Genomic DNA, 14,419 nt, shown 5'->3' on the forward strand with positions numbered 1-14,419 from the left:
GTAAAATGAAATCCGAGCGTTCTCCCGTGTCTCTGTTTTACGCTTCGAAAGCTTGTCGTTCTTTGAATCTCTGCGTGGAGCTCAATATCACCAGGTGTGAACTTGCGCGGTAACCATGGCTTCGCTACTCGACGTAATAACCACACCGTGTACTCGTCGAAAACATTTTGAAACGAGCTTTCATAATTTTCGAAATTCTATCCTCCTCATAATTACTCGAACGACGAGTAAAGCTCCGCGAGCAGCTCATATACTCCTCGGAACTCATAGCCAACAATAGAGAGATCATAAAAGTCGCGAGAATCGCGAACGACAGGCTGCAGTGTGTCTCTTCTCCTCCTTTTTTTTCTATTACTCCCACAACCGCGCGTTATTTCGCGAGATTTGCTCGGGGAAAATTGGAGCGAGTGACCCAGGGAAAATAGGAAAGAGCGATTTTATCAGGCAAATATATATATACGCGATACGATCTCCCTCCGAGCTTTTAGCGAACTTTTTCCTCCCCTCGTAGAAAACTCTTCTTCTCCTTCGTTCTTCTTCCTTTTTCCTCGAGAAGAATAAGCAGCAGCAGCAACGGCGAAGGCGACGTCTACGTGTGAGAAGTAATAACAGACACAGCCGAGCTACATCGCCGCCGCGCGTGTATACACGTGTACAGAGCGAGGCTTCGTCGTAAAGGAAGGAATTCCCGACGTTACAGTCGGCACACGACTGTCATAACGTGCAGCGCACAGGGCCGCGTGCGTGTGTGTGTGTGTGCACGACCTAATGGCTATGACGGTTAAAGCGTCGGGGCTAAACGTACGCTCCGCACTCCCGGCTGTTTACGGCAACGCTTCCACCGCTACTGGCGCTGGGTTAGCCCGCCGATTGCTTATCAAAGTATTCCGCGGGCTGTTGACACGTTCTTCGCACACAACCCCCACTGGCTTCCTCTACGTCCTAATGGGCTAACGTTAACGAAGCTTGAGTGATTGATTTATTCGATTCGCGTACACTCGAGCGAAGCTTTTCGGAGATAATACGCTCGTTCGAGGCTGTGTGCGAAGCTTTTTTCGCAAGCACACGACGGCGCTGAATTTAAAAAGTATACGGTAAAACGCTAAGCGCATGGAAAATGAGAAAGCTACTCAGCGTAAAGAGCAGGGGCTGAACTGCAGATTGAAAAAAAAAACTGCGCGCGCGCGACGCTTAAACTTTACATCGGTTTTTAGTGGTTTAAATAAAACCGTTGTTATTACGCGCACACGGCCGTTTCATTTGCGCATTTTAGAATCAACAAACTCGGCTCTGTAAATCCCCAGCATGACAAAAGAATTATTTTACCGTCCTCGTATACTTCAGCTTTATAGATACACATCTTTTAAGCGTAGCTTTTTTGTAAAATCCTTACTACGTTGGCGCTTATACAATTCTAAGAGGACCATCAAAACGAATATATAAGCAAAACGGTCCCAATCGCGAAGGAAAATTCAACTCGGCCAATCAGCCCGTATTGCACACATCCCCTGTTATTTCTAAGCATTCCTCCCCTGCGCGGAAACGTACACACGAGCTTTCGCCCTGTATGGCAGGATAAATATATACCCATAAAGCAGGAGCTGAATTACGGCGTATGGGCGAGCGATAAGCGTCCTGAGAAAACTCACCGGGTGTGTATGGGAGGATAGTCCGCGAATATAGGGAGCTTATGCGTATAGAGACGGAAATAGTATAACAAAACCACAGGAGGGTGCGGATAAGATGATTTTTTCGAAGGATCCACGTACGGAGGGGAGAGGCGTGTTTTCTCTTGAAATTATGCCTGGTAAATAACAATTAATGGTGAATATAACAGGGCTAGCCAATCGCTCGCGTAAAAAGTTTTGCCAAACGTTTATCCATTTATATTCAAACACAAACTCTCCAAATTCGATAGAAACGCTTCGATGACGAAATTCTCCCAGATAGAGTCCCGGGCGTATAACCAGGGCAACAAACGCTTCCAGACTCAGCCCAATGATTAATTCAAAGAGCTTCCCAGCCTTCCTCGCACTTACCTATGTACGAGATCTCGTACGCGTGTGCGTGTGTGTATACCCAGGGCATACCATCTCCTCCCTCAATATATATACCTGCTTTGCAGATAGACTAATGATGCAATGACAAGTCCCCATACGTTGTAGCGTTTACGTAGCCTCTCCATTGAGCTGGAATAGCACAACCAGAGAGGAATCCTATAGCTCTGCCTCTGAAGCGATTGCATATACACAGTTTAGGGACAGCCGGCTGCAAGTGAGCGACTTACTCCTGTGATTGCCTTAGAAGCGACCTTTGAATCTAGTCAGAGGCTCAAGGCCGGATTGACTACTACTGCCCTCGAGATCATCACCCGGTGTTGTGTTTTCTCTTAGAAAAGTGATGAATACGTATACTATGCCACAGAGTGTGAATTCGACTCTCCGAGGAATACTGCAAAGCTCCGTGTCTTTATTCCACCTCGTTAATAAAGACCGGAGAAGACGATCTCGTGACAAAGCAACCGCGCGTCGACGGATGAAGTTTCCTCTTCTTCTGAAAGCTGAATCTCGAGTATACACGCAGACGAAGACTCGTTCGCGGAATTTTTCGAAGCCAACACTGCAGCGCCGTTATTTCAGCTGAAATTCGACACAAACGCAGCCGCAACAATATGAAGATTCATACAATCAGAAGCTTCCCGCAAGCTCGCAATGCATTTAAACATTCGCTTAAGTCCTTTCGATAAATTAACCCGCCGCGCGGCGCGGCTGCATTTAAATACAAAGTGGAAAAGCTCGCGCAACTGTTCGCCGTAAATATTCGAAAAGGCGGCCCCGGAACAAGTTCAATGGTGCGATTAAGCGATAACACGTATATAGGAAGGGCGGAAGAAGCTCGGCGAGAGAAACAACGATAAAGGCTATACGTGCGCGCAGGTATACACGGGGATTGTCAGGTCACTGCGTTCCATTTTCGACGTGACTCCTGCGGTTGCTACTGCGCTGCAGCAGCCGATGCTCTCCCGGGATCGAGCGAAAGAATTATTCTTATTCCTCGGCGTGATTCCGCGCGACTTAACCTCTTCCTTCTACCCGCACATACGTATTTCTACTCTCGCCCATATCCCCCTCGGTGTGTTTTCGGATCTTCGTGCGTTGCATTACGCTTTTGGATTTCTTTATCGCGCCGCGAGGAGAAAACGTGATCGCCCTCGAGGCTTTTCTCGTGTAATGCATATAGGTTGCGAAGGGAAAAGCGGGGCATCGAAGTCGCGCTTCGAGAAATTAAATACACGGAGAGAGAGAGAGAGAGAGAGAGAGAGAGAGAGAGAGAGAGAGAGAGAGAGAGAGAGAGAGAGAGAGAGAGAGAGAGAGAGATAGGCGACACCTGTTCCATTTATCCTCCTCCGCAGCAGCAGCGAGCAGTCATCTGCGACGTACGTTTCGCGGTGTATATATAGTATAGTAAAGCTCCGGGTTCCCTTGAGTCGAATGTCGGGCACGATCTCGCCCTTTGTTTCTCCCCCCTCTCTTTCTCTTCTCGAAATGCGCGTGCGCGTCTCTAAACTCAATTTGGCACTGACGGAAGCTAGATGGAAGTGGCTGCGCAGCTTATATTCCGCGTGTCTTTTTCGCGCGCCGCAGAGCGCGCACAATTGGATCGGAGCTGTTTCTGAAGTCTCTCCCGCTTGTTCCGCGTGTGATTCGTCCTCTCGAGGGAGCTGCGCACGTGTAGAAGGAAAGAACGCGAGCGTATACTGCCAGCTAATCCCGAATATTTACAGCCGCGAAAGATTATCACCCCCCCCCCCTTTTATCAAGAGCCAGATAAATTAGCATAAACTTATTAGACAGCGGAGAAGAATAATCCTCGGGAGTATAACAGAGAGGGCAAAAAAGCGCGGGAAATTATCCAAGCGAAGAGAGTATAAGCGAAATTGCAATCGAAATGCGCCGCGCTGGCATTGTTTCAGTAGCTCAGCTTTATTTCCTCTTCTTTATAGTTATGACAACGCGCGAGCGTAATTCCGACAAAGCCTCGTATTCATTAAAGTCAACGGCAAGGCGGTTGTACCTCTTTTACACTCGCTCGCGGAAAGTGTTAATTCAATGTACGGAGCCCGAGGAACGACACGTTGTTCGTCGGGGATTCGATGTTTTCAACCGCTGCTGCCGGGTTGAGAAGGATTTTTCAAGGGTGTGCTTCGCCAGGGTAACGGGCAGGTATTCGTTTAGACTGATGACGGCTCGACGAGTGGAATTGGCCGTTTCGAGGGGAAATGCGTTAATTTTCTTTCTCGAATCGCCTCGAGATCGGGGAGAATTTGTAATAAATACAATACCCGATATGCTTAACAAAATCGAGCTACTGCGAGAAAAATGGATTTTAAGACCGCACGAGTTATTTCGGAATTACAACGTTTCTCAGTTATTTCCGAGAACTATATTATAGTATATAAATTTATAAAGCATGCAATCAAAGACCCTCTGCTTAAACTGTACAATTCGCATTTCCATAACACCACTGCGACGGAGCTTGTTCGAGTGACCCGTTATCCAGAGAAAGAGAGCAGCGTACAAATCGCATATTCGATGCACTCTCTCGCTGCGTAAAACATTCAAAAGCCCTGCATAATGCTCGACACACAGACACACACACACACACACACCTCTCGAGCCTCTCCATACACCACAAAGGTAGGACGCGAAGCCTCCGAGATTCAGCTCGTCAGAGCCCGGCTCTTTATGCATCGCGCAGATGCGTGTATAGCAGCGCCGGATGCTCCTGCAAGCTCCTTTGATATCGGCCGTATAAGGCGTCGGCTGCCGCGCGGTAAATATCTAAATTTTCCCATTCCGCGCATAGGCGTCTTCAGTATCAGGCGCCCCTAGGATGCAGCCGCTCCAATTCCGAAAGTGCTCTTCTCTGCGCCCGTGTGTGTGGGCGCCGACGTTGCTGTAGTTAGTGGGAGATCTAAGGTGCAGAGGACGCAGTCGGCGTTTTTATCTCGGTTATGGTTATCCCCACCTCTGGGCTGATGCGGTGCTTTGCCCGAACGAATTTCCTTCCTCGACTGCTTCGTACTGGTTTTAATGGCTTTTTCGACGATATCCGATGTATACATTAGGGCTGCCCTAATTTTGAATAATCGCGCGTGAATTAATTTGATCGTACAGAAATGAGGAAGTTGTGTTAATTAATTCGTCCGGGCTCTATATTTGTAAATTGACTCGCAGGGCTACATCGGATCAGCGCGGCAGACTTCATCAAACACAGAGAGCGGCGCCTTTGAGCGAGTGTACGCTATGCCTTCCTATCTGAAAGCGAACTGATTTTCCGAGTGACTTTGATTGCATGTATCGCGAGAAACTCGAGAGCCATTTAACGAGCTATAACATAACACATACGCTTATAAAATCAATGGCAATCATAGCAGCAATATTACTTTGTTATTCCACTCCACGAAACTCGCGACGAAGTAGCCGAGACTAAGCTCCGAATTTACCATCCCCAAATAACTCTCCGCGGAAAAGTTGCACCTCGAGAAAAAGGACTTAATACAGCACAGCGAGCGCACTATCACTGCTCAGAAAGAGTCTCCGCGTAAATCGTGCAAAGTTTCCCAGCTGCAGCAGTATATAAAGTCGTCCCTCTCGCCTCCCGTTTATTTTTCCCAAAACTCAAGCTACACATAAATATAGGCCGCGTCCGAATCTTCCGAAAGCTCCTCTCGAAATTTCTCCTTCGAAAAGCGAGCCGTCGTCGTTTCATTCGGCCGAAGAAGCCAGGCGTTAAGCGCGCGCGTGCAACCGGGCAAATTAAACGACGTCGCATACGCGCGCGAGTATTAAGATTTTCGCGCGCGAAGCTGCGCCGCGCATGAATAAAATGAAAGAGCTTTTGTGCGCGACCGGAAATTGCCGAGCGCAAGCGCGCGAATTTTCCGCGCATTCCCGGCGAGCTCTCTCTCTCTCTCTCTCTCTCTCTCTCGCGGCGAATATGTTGCGGAGAGGCTGAATCTGAATTTCAGATAATGCAGCGCTCTGCGCGAGGTTGGACTAAGCTCTGTGGCGGAGCCGCTTCTGGCGCTGGCTTTTGTCCGCGAGGATTCAATTATTGTGTTGCGCTCTTAGGTGGGAGAGAGATTTAGGCTATGTTGGCAGTTATGCGGTGTGTTGCAGTTACGCGAGATGTTACTGTTTAACGCTTGAGGAGGTGACTTTCGGTGATTTTTGCGATGGCGACTTCAGCTGCTGCGATCCATATCGTATGAACGGATTTGACCATTTTTTATTCACGCATCAGATCGGAATAGCTTGGAGTGTATCTCTGGAATGGGATAATTCTATAAATGTTGTACAGCAATGTTATAACAGCTGATACGAAGTTGGCTTTGGTGCGATGAATTATGGAGCAAGCAGAGCTTAGCCGGAAATGTCAAAAAAAGTACTCCTTCCAATTTCAGCACACAGAGGTGTTATCGAATCAAGATATTCTGAGTAATCTCTATAAAAACGTCGAGCGTCAGTACACATCAGAGAAATTCGATCGCGGACTCTGTTCGTAAGTTATCACCAAACTGACGCGAACTATCTCCAGCCAAATCTTGTTTACATTCGGCCTGAATCAAGCTCGCAAAAATCGATGTAAAACGTTGCTCGCTCGCGGGGGGCCCTTAATTAACCATGTTTTATATATTCATTGCGAATCGAATCTGCAGCTTGACACACCAGCTTGAAAAACCGAGAAATATAGACGAGAAGCAGTAGCCCTGCAATCGTCGAATAAATCCTCGCGGAAATTCTTGCGATCGCTTTGAATAAGACAGAAGATCTGGGCTATTAGTCTAAGTAGATTTTCCGCGTACATGGTCTCCCTCTCCTCTCTCTGGCGCTCCTTCATAAATTACCTCCCGCGAGAGGGAGAGAGAGAGAGTGTGAGCTAAGAGCCATCCGTTTGCCCTCAAAGTTTAATGCGATGCTAAGGAGGGTCGTTCAAAAATTCAGCGCTGTTTTGGAGATTGCCGTTTTTCGCGCTCGCGAGCTGTACACCCAGGCTGAATATTTTAAGTATGCAGCGTCTTTCAAAATCCGCGCGATGGTGGAGCTTGCAAGCTCGGCAAACTAATCCCTCGCAGTACAAACTGATGCCGCGCGCCTGCAACTGCGCAACTTTTGAACTTCACGAGCCAACAGAATTTCAATTACGCGCACAATACCGCCTGCCGCGAGAGCCGAATTGCGTCCATTAGGGAGATCAAACTTGTCAAGCTGCGCTGGAATCTGTTTGGCTGATGGGTTACAGCTTTGCGCCGCGGAAAAATTTCGCTAATTCGCGACGCACCGAGATTATACGAAGAGTCTCGTAAAAGTCAATTACGCGTACAGTCACATCCTCGAAGCTTTATTTACACAGAATACACGTAGCGAGGGCCGACGCTGCAATAATCGCCATTGAGCCATGGCCCAGCTTATACCCCCCCGATTACCCTGACCAAACACACGTCGCGGAGGGTAATTCCTCGGCAAAGCCAAGCCAAGACCGAAGAAAAAGCGCGCGGAAAAAGTCCCCCCCGTTGCGCTTAAACAGATAGCCATGCCCAGCTCCCAAGAGCAAACAGTAGCGCAAGGAGATTCGCGCAAAACGCGGCCGAGCAAACTCTCATGAATCTCCGCGGCGACCGCACGCACGCGCGATATTTATTACCCCCGGCGCCAAGCGGTAAGACTCTTTGTCTTGGCCCGTATATAGCGAGTATCTCGTCCGGGAAGAATAACAGGATCAGCTATCGCTCGACCGGCTTAATATTTAACAAAACTCAATTATACGAATAAAATGAGTTCTATCTCTCGTTGGTTCGGATCCGCGTTTGCGGCAATATAAACTCGGGGAATATTCCCGCGCGTTTGCAAGGGAAAAGATTTCATTAGAATAGCTGCAGCCGTGGCCTTAGCTCTCGTTTCTCTCGACTCCCCAAGAGAGGCTATAGTTAGACGTAGCTGTGTGTGCATGTATATGCATGCGTGGGAGGAAGAGAGAGAGAGAGAGAGAGAGAGAGAGAGAGAGAGAGAGAGAGAGAGAGAGAGAGAGAGAGAGAGGCATCCTTGCTAATATTTGATAGCGCCGGGAATATCCGTAGACAGCAGTGGCTGTTACGGGGAGAGGAAAGCTCTGAATAGAGACGGAGTGGAGAGATAAGCTCGTCGTTTGGCTATGCGTACGTGCGCGTCGCTGCCTTTTGTGCGTTAGGCGCTGCAACTGTTCGCGAGGGCTCTAATTCTTGGGCTGAGAGAGAAAGAGAGCTGTATATCCGGGGCTTATCAATTTGATACGGTTAATGGAAGTACGATCTGCTGTATGTGGTAGTGCTGGTTGAGCGGAAAATCGAAGCTTTGATCGCGAGAGCTGCTGCAGGACGGAGCTTTGGGTGTCCTTGTCGAATCTATCCGAATGAAGGGGTTTCGTCTTTTATTGCGCTTGCGAGTGATACTGGAAAATTGAATTGAATTGGAGCAATTGTTGAAATAGCAATTATTGATCGGGTTGCAGGTATTGCAAAATTTTGAGACTATTGATCATACGAATGTATGATGATGAATACATTTTTATTTGCCCCCTTTCACGTTATAAACTATACAACACGAATCCAAAGCCATATACTCACCTCGAACAATCGCTCGCGAGACGCGCACTTGATCAACGCGACTGGGATTCAGATGTAAATGCAGATCTTAAGCTCGAGAGATGCACCGCGCAGGAGCTTCTCTCGACGCCGACGGCAAATCTCATGCATGTATTTTATTATCCATGCGTACGAGGATGAGATGCCGCGGCTTTGCCGTGAATCGGCGAGAGTATGAAGAATTAAATCGCGATATTTATTTATACACCGGGAAAGGCAACTCAACGGATATTCTCGAGCTTTGAGAAAAGTCGTATACTATTCTCTAGTTTCTCTAATTTCCGAGTCCAAATAAGGTCGACGCGTATTACTTTTTCGCCTCTCGCCCACTCAAGACTACTGCCAATCGATTCGGGAGCTCGCTAGTTTTCCAATCCTTTGACACACAGCATCGTAGCTTTCAATTACGCGTCCGCGCTTTCCTTCAAGACTCTGCAAGCTCCGCTATATAGATTCCTCGCTCCGGCGATACGCAAAGCAAAACGAGCACCGCGACGGGCAAAAAAATTCATAAATAATACGGCTCCCTCTCGCTCCGTATATACACATCCATCGAGCGAGAGCTTCTCTCGCGGTATCTGGAATAACGAATCGAATCCCCGAGGAACAGACGTGTTCGGAATATCGATGCGGCGCAGCAGCAGCAGCAGCAGCAGCAGCGCGGAGGCATTGAAAGAACGTAATTCCATTATCATCCTTTTGTTATTTAGACGCCGCTGCCGCCGCGAGCGAATGCATACATACAAATTAAAGATATACGTATACCCTGAGAAAAAATAAAAGAATTATAGTATACATCGATTGCGCTGTATATATAACCATCGAACGATAATCCTACATCCCGAAGAAGAAAAGTCGGCCGCGAGAATAGATCCGAGGAGGAAAAGGGCAGCCGAAAGGAAGTTACGAGTGCCGCTCAAAAGTTTAAAAGGCAATTAGCGAGCCCGCGGGCCGCGCGAGGAAAAGTGAAAAAAATTCGAAATTCGAGGCTAAACACGACGAAGCTGCTGCTGCAAAAGAGCGACGCGTAAAAAAAGAAGGTACGAACGATAAGAAAGAGAGGGAGGATTTTATGCGCGAGCATAAAGCTGTAAGTAAGCCGTGAGCTGTAAGTAACGAAGGTGAGCCTCTCTCTCGAGTTTTCACTAAATCTCGAAATAATGGCTCTCGAATGGGTGCGCATGGAGCTCCGTGCCCGCATTTTAGAGGCGCATGTTTTACGTTTTTGGAGGAAAGATAGAGAGGTCTAAGAGGTACCTTCGTGCTGTTTGCCGACGATGGGCTCTAACGAACGGTCAACGGACGTCGGAGCGGAGAATTTAGAGATTAAATTTTCCAAAGGGCTTTTCCGAAACGCCGAGAACGATGTCCGTGTATAGAGGCAGGACGATTTCGACGCGTCGCTCGTAAAAGTCTCCGGCAATATTTTCGGCGGCGGCGTCGAAAAAAGCAGAGAGAGCGAGCGACGTCAAAGAAAGGTGTAAAAATAAATCGCGTTCGAAAAAAAAGCTCCCGCGGAAGACATGCAAAAGCGAAAGATAGTACAGGGCGAATGCTGGCGATAAAAGTGAATGAGACAGATACTAAAAGCTCGAGGCGAAAGAGAGAGAGAGAGATAGAGAAAACGAAGGAACGAAAGCGCGGCTCCGGCTGTAAAACAAACGACGTAGTAATATCTCAGGGATGGATATTCGCGGGAAATTCGAATTCAAACTCTTCTCGATTATCTGCTTCCGCAGCTTTTTGCGCGCGTCAAAGGCAAAGACGCGAATAAGCGGTCACGCGAGAGATGTCGCGGCGAAGGACGATAAGGAGGGATCAGTCATTCGACGTAGCCAATTGTAGGATGGGTACTCGCTGTCTCTTTCTCGTTCTCTGGCAGCTGAGCGATACGTCACGAAGCGTCGATTTATCGTCCGCGCTGAGCGAAAATGGGGAATAGGACGGCGGATATGGATCGCGGCCGAATGCAGAGTTGGGGATCGCGCGATTTTTATTACGCCTGCTGGAAGAGAGAGCATCACAGCCTCGTCGTGTTATTTCTGTCGATTTTTTCGATAGAGCCTATACACAGACAGTCGAGAAGAAAATCGCCGGTTCGAATATAATCGACGAGATATCGATAAGGGAAAACTCAACTTCGATTCCGCTCGTCCGTTTGTTTTTCGAGAGAGAGAGAGAGAGGTATAAGAAGCCATACTCGGCTCCTAAAAATCGCTTTCATGAAGCTATCCAAGCCACAATTAAGGAGCCAGAGATCGACGAGTAAAGTTCATCCGGAGGACGGGTAGTAGCTATATATACGATTCCTCCACTCGCAATTCCGCGCTCTTATCGAGAGCTTCGCTTTCTCTCTCCTGCAGAGGCTGAGAGATAGCGAGGAAAGTGCCCCCCGGAATTCGCGCAGTGTTCTCGTTCTCGCGCTGGCCTCCGAAAGGGAATTTTAAGTCACGTCGAAGATCTTTAAATCAAACTTCGCCATCCCCTCACGTAGATAGAAACTTTTACGTAGTCATGCAGAGCCGAATAAACTTTCCACTGTTTGCCTCCCTCTATCCCCAGCGACTTTCGACTCGCCCTCTCTTACTCTTTATTAGCTCGCAATTACGGATACGTGACTTTCGATGAATCCGCGATTGACAATTTTGTGTAGCTTCGTTTTTACACTCTTAGTACGAGCGAACGATGTGCAGTGCGGTCGTACGAAAATAAACGGCTAACTTATTTAATAAAACGCATCGCTACATCCGCTGACCGGAAAATTACGTTTGAGTTCAGGGATATGAAAACTTTCCCTCGCGAATAGTTCTCGAAGTGGCTTTTTGCTCGCTTCCTCAAAAATCAGCGAGAGATATAACGTCCATCTGGGGCTCGAGGCTAAAACTCGCGGGGGAAAATTAAAAATTGTTCGAAGGACTTCAACCGCATACACAAAAATTCGCATCTCAAAGGATCGGAATAATCCTGCGCTCGAGAGAAAACGAGCCGCGTAATTTTTCGGTTTCATTTGGCAGACCTCCAAACTGCGCATTGTACGTGTCTCTTTTTTCTCGGGGCAAATTCCAGCCGCAATGGCCATTTTCCGCGGCTGAACATCTTTTTTCAGGCTCGCGACGCCTTTTCTTTCGCGTAGAGCTGCCTCGTCTCGCGTGTAATTGGCTCTATTTTTTCTCGTCTGCTGAATATTTTGCGAAAAACGATCTCGAGAGCGGTGGCTCTCTCTCATTCTCTGCGGTGCGGAGGAGCTCATTTTTCGCCACTGCGGGGGGGACGAGTTCTTTGTTTTTTGACGAGTATATAGCGACGCTATGCACTTCATGGTGATGGATCCAGAAGCTTAAATTGACTGGCGGATGGGTCTGAGCTTTTTTGGGAGAAATAAGAAGCTGCTGGAATATCGAACGGTTTATGCATGAGGTTGAAAATTTCTCCAATTTTATCATTTACATTAAGCATATAGTGTGTGTTGCGAGAGCTTGCGCAAAATTGCAGCTAACTCTTCAGAATTAAGCTAGCTCGTTTTGAAGTTTACGGTTTGCTCTCCAAGTGGCGGGTTGAATTCCCTACGCTAATTGCAATTAAAATTGTTTTCGCCAAACATCGCGCCAAAAACAGTCTCGATTCAACTTTAAGTTGCGCGGAAATTTCGCTTCCGTAAGCCGGCTCGTGAATTTTTAAATTGACCGAATGACGAATAATACGACTGTTATTTTCACTGAAAAGCTTCTCGTGAAAAAAGTCATACCATCTCTTCGTCGGCGGTTATTAACGCAAAAGCACACATAATAATCCCGCGGCGTTCGATTGCAGTATTTCCCGACGCGCGTCACATCCTTTCCTGTACAAATAGCCGGGAGGGAAACAAGCGAGTTTCGCGAGAAATTGCCGCGGGAAAAGCAGCATCTCTCTCTCACTCGTTACGTAATGGTCCGTTGTATATATAGCAGCTCGCGCGATACACCTTCTCGCGTCGGATACACCGCGATCTTTATCAACTTCATAAACTGAATAAATTTCCCGATGGCCCGTGTAAATCATGTTCCGCGGGGCCGCTCTCGCATTATTCGCGAGAGAGGCGCATACGATAAACTGGCCACTTCGTGGGCATTATGTATGCTCGTTATTTTTTCACGCTATCGAGCGATTTGCCTGGTGGTAAGTTGGAAATTTATGCGGACGAAAGTTCCGACGACGCTGTGTGTTATGCTTCGCGAACGTCTTTTTATTTGTTCTATACTCGATACGGAGATGTGTGAATACAGTAATCGATCCGGAATAAATTGCAATAGCCCATCCATAATTGACGCTCGACGCAGGAATCGGAAAAACGTCAAAGCGATAATTCAGAACTTTGGAGAGAGAGAGAGAGTGAGCGAGAAACAAACGTAACGGGGTCAGCAAGTGCATTAATCGCGAGGCCGATGGAAATAGCCGTCATAACGTGTTTAGACGAGCGAGAAAAAATAACACAGAGGAAAAAAAAGCTACTTTGCACCTCGACATCGATACAGTTGCGAGAGAGCTGTCACGCTGTCGAACGGAGAGAGGAAGCGAGAGAGTCCTGACCTGCACCGTATCGGACTGTCATGTTACGCGTTGGATTTATGGGATCAGTATGCGCTTTCGCAAAACGTACGCGTGCACTGCTCTGCCGCTGCTGCTGCTAATGTGAACGAAAAATCGAACGAATAACCTGCACGCGTTGGCATCGTAAATATTTCTGGAATTTTTGTTTATCATCGCGTGGTTTTACGGACATTCGACGCTGAAATTTTCAACGAGATGTTCCTTTGGTTGAAGGAGCTTTTTTCGATATGTGAATAACGTACGCGTCAAAAGTCCGCTAACGACGTTACACGAATCCGACAGTTATATACGTAAATAGGTCTCTAGAAAATAACTTTTCCATTAGTTAATTCATACTGGGGCTTGTTCGAGATGTTTCAAAAATACACTATCCAGACGAACATCGAAAATATTCATCGACACGAATTTCCACTTTCAACCTTCTCGACGCCTCCCAAAAATATTCGCGTATGCAGGACTCCCTTTTCCCCTCGAAAACAATCAACGAAATCTCCTGGTTTCTCCCGAACCTGTAGCACAGCATCTGTAATCACTAATTAAACGATATCCACTATAGCAGCTCTCTCTCTCTCTCTCTCCTCCTCCTTCTCCTCCTCCTCCTCAGAATCGCTACCCCAAGCATTTACTTGCACGTGTGCAGCAGAGGCAGCAGCTCGTGCGACACGTGCTTCAGCGCAAACACACACACACACACACACGGCCGATATTACGCGGGGACGTCGGGCTGCATACAAGTATGCATAGTCGGGCTGAGACAGGTGGCGATCGTCGAGAGAGAGAGAGAGAGAGAGAGAGAGAGAGAGAGAGAGAGAGAGAGAGAGAGTGAGAAAGAGAGAGAGAGAGAGAGAGAGAGAGAGAGAGAGAGAGAGAGAGAGCAAATAAGAACGAGACAAGAGTCGAGAGGACGCGGGAGCAAATATAGGAGGGACAAAAAGAGGAGCGTCGCAGCATCCCGACGCCGCACTGAAAGTTTTATCGAAAACTCGCGGCGCACGAGAGTCTCGAGCCTGGAGATGACGTTCGAGTATATATTTTTGCAGAGCTGTGTCGTCGAGCTATATAATTCCACGCTTATACGTTATGGAGTGCTGATGAAATTAACGGAATACGTAAAACTTGCAGTGAAGCGTTTATCGAATCGTAGTTTTA

General features: G+C 47.6%; 1 protein-coding gene across 7 annotated transcripts in view; it reads right to left on the reverse strand.

Moving 5' to 3' along the window:
• The window catches only part of LOC100120859 (collagen alpha-1(XVIII) chain), a 128,090-nt gene that overhangs the window by 94,670 nt on the left and 19,001 nt on the right, over positions 1 to 14,419 (reverse strand). The window lies entirely within an intron of this gene.

The sequence above is a fragment of the Nasonia vitripennis genome, chromosome 3 (genome assembly GCF_009193385.2).
Source record: "Nasonia vitripennis strain AsymCx chromosome 3, Nvit_psr_1.1, whole genome shotgun sequence".
Taxonomy (NCBI): domain Eukaryota; kingdom Metazoa; phylum Arthropoda; class Insecta; order Hymenoptera; family Pteromalidae; genus Nasonia; species Nasonia vitripennis.